The sequence below is a fragment of the Colobus angolensis genome, unplaced genomic scaffold (genome assembly GCF_000951035.1).
Source record: "Colobus angolensis palliatus isolate OR3802 unplaced genomic scaffold, Cang.pa_1.0 Scaffold527, whole genome shotgun sequence".
NCBI lineage: Eukaryota > Metazoa > Chordata > Mammalia > Primates > Cercopithecidae > Colobus > Colobus angolensis.
Genome location: NW_012118788.1, coordinates 313,956 through 316,930, shown reverse-complemented (window position 1 = coordinate 316,930; position 2,975 = coordinate 313,956). Strand labels below are relative to the sequence as shown.

Here is a 2,975-nt window from a genome sequence, read left to right as displayed (position 1 = left end):
TCTCAAAAAAAAAAAAAAAAAGCTTTTCTTGAGGGACTGTGCTAGGCTCTACAGCCACAAACACCATGGAGGAAGCTCTCTGCCCATTAGAAGCCCAGAGCCCAGAGCAAATCCTCACCTTCATTGGAGCTGGATGGGGACACAAAACTATCTGATAACTAAGATGCAATTTTACATCTCTTACCTTGTTTAATCCTCACAACCACCCTGGTGAGTAGCATTATTATTCCCATTTTGTAGATGAAGAAAAAAATTCTTCAAGGGGAAGGAATCCTCAGAGTAGCATATGAATGAGAGGCAGAACCGGAGTCAGGACCTATATCTTGTCTTTTCCTCACTAAAACTAGAGAAGTACCCACAACCAGGCAATGTTTTTGGTGCAGAGGAAGCAGTAGTGAACAAAATAGACAAAAATCTCTACCTTTAGTGCTCACATTGTTGTGGAGAAAGACAAACAATAAGCACAGTAGAGAAGTAAAAATTAGAATGTTTTGCTAAAAAGTCCATACAATTGAATATTATTCAGCCATAGGAAGGGATGAAGTACTGTGATATGCTACAACATGGATGAACCTTGACAACATTATGCTAAATGAAAGAAGCCAGTCATAAAAGGCCACATATTTCATTATTCCATTAGAATGAAATCTCCAGAATAGGCAGATACTTCCTGTCCACAGAGGTAGAAAGTAGATGAATGGTAACCAGGAGCTAGGGGAAGAGGGAAAATGGGGAGTCACTCTTTATTGGGTACAGAGTTTCTTTTTGGGGTGATGAAAATGATCTAGAATTAGATAACTGTGATGGTGACAAAACTTGTTAATATACTAAAAACCACTGAATTGGTTTTAAAACCAATTGAATTTGAAAGTATACTTTGAAAGGGTGGATATTATGGTACGGGAATTATATATCATAATGAAAATAAGATTACATTGTTCAAAAGCATATGGAAGCAGCTACAAAAATATGAAACATAAATTGTGACTCTCTGTTCTAAAGTGTAGAAATTGAATATTTATCTTGGCTGGGTGCGGTGGCTCAAGCCTGTAATCCCAGTACTTTGGGAGGCCGAGATGGGCAGATCACGAGGTCAGGAGATCGAGACCATCCTGGCTAACACGGTGAAACCCCGTCTCTACTAAAAAATACAAAAAACTAGCTGGGCGAGGTGGCGGGCGCCTGTAGTCCCAGCTACTCCGGAGGCTGAGGCAGGAGAATGGCATAAACCTGGGAGGCGGAGCTTGCAGTGAGCTGAGATCCGGCCACTGCACTCCAGCCTGGGTGACAGAGCAAGAGGCTCCGTCTCAAAAAAAAAAAAAAAAATGTCAAGATGGCAACAGCAAAGCTTTAAACCAAGTGCATGGCCCTGCTGCGTTGTAGGCCCATGAGGCAGGTAGACTGGTATTCACGTCCTTGTATAGCCCCCTCCCCTTGAGTGTGGCTGGGGTCTGTGCTCTGTTGCTTGGAAGCAAGACTTATCCCTAAGCCTTGTTTTCATGGAGGTGGATTTGAGAGCTATTATCCCACATCCTTGCTTGGTGCCCTGTGAATAAATCTTTTGTCTTTTGCAAAACTCGTATCATGTTGATTAATTTACTGTGAGATGCCAGGCATTGTTGGAAACCTCCGGGTAGGCCTCACAGGGCCTCAGCCATCTGGGGGAGGCATTAGCTGGACTGTAATAAATACGACTGGGGAGGGACAGCTCATTCCTTCATGAGGTGTGGGGCTGGCAGCCCCGCAGGCAGCCAGCTACCCTTCCTCTCTGGCCTGCATCCTGGGCACTGGGCCCAGGCACTGGGCAAGGAGGCTGCTGCACCGCCTTTCTTCTCTTCCCTTTTAGTGGGAAATATACCTGCAGCCTAGATTCCCAGAAAGGGGTGGTGAGGGAGCAGACACGCCACTGATTGACCCAAAGTTCTCCGGAGCCAACGGATGAGTGAAGAGGGCATGGCCGGACTCAGGGCTCCTGGTGTGGTGCACTGCTGCAGGCTCGGCGACCCAGCAGTTCCTGCCCAACCCCCACCTAGCCCCAGCCGTTGCTGCCCGCCGCCCCCCACCGGCCATTCCTGCCCTCAGTTCCTGTTTCTGGGCCTGTTCCCAGGACCCGTTCCCTAGGTTTAGGTCTGCCCTTCCACACCCCACCCCATTGCCCCTGCCATGGGTCTGGAGCTGTACCTGGACCTGCTGTCCCAGCCCTGCCATGCAGTCTACATCTTCGCCAAGAAGAACGGCACCCTCTTCCGGCTTCCCACAGTGGAGCTGACTAAAGGTGGGCTGGGCAGCTGGGCCCAGGGTATACCGGCTGCGGATCCCTGCCTGTCCACACTGCTTTGCAGTCGGGCCAGGAATGCAGACTAATATGAAGAATCAGACTCTCCAATGTGGAAACTATTGCATAATTTTCTATTTTATTATTTTTACCTTTTGGAGACAGGATCTAACTCTTATCACTCAGGCTGGAGTGCAGTGTCACAATCACGGCTCACTGCAGCCTCGACCTTCCAGGTTTAAGCGATCCTCCCGCCTCAGACCCTGAAGTAGCTGGGAGTACAGGTGCCTACCGATATGCCTGGCCAATTTATTGTTATTATTATTATTATTGAGAGGAGGTCTTGCTGTGTTTCCCAGGCTGGCCTAGAACTCCTGGGCTCAAGCGATCCTCTTGTCTTGGCCTCCTAAAGTGTTGAGATTACAGGCATGAGCTGCCATGCCCCGCTGGTTGTCTATTTTAATCGAGGCTTTATCTTTGCTTTGTGAATACAAAACATTCTTCAAAATACAGGTTAAGAGAGGGCAGAGCAGGTGCAGAAGGAGGGTAGGGAAACGGAGTGGGGCCAGAATATCTTCACTGCATGTGCTTGGAAAAAACAATGAAACTGCCTCTTTGTTTCCTAAGTAAAATAGTCCCTGTCTACCCCTGCCTGTGTCTCTTCCACTTTTTTATTATTTATTTATTTATTTATTTATTT

General features: G+C 47.2%; 1 pseudogene across 1 annotated transcript in view; it reads left to right on the top strand.

Annotated features, from left to right (window-relative positions):
• Positions 1-2,163: 2,163 nt before the first annotated feature.
• LOC105525289 overlaps positions 2,164-2,975 on the top strand; it is a 12,262-nt pseudogene continuing 11,450 nt past the window's right edge. Inside the window, exon 1 of the transcript XR_001003886.1 lies at positions 2,164-2,275. The product of XR_001003886.1 is annotated as a D-dopachrome decarboxylase-like protein (transcript). The remainder of the gene's footprint in view (positions 2,276-2,975) is intronic.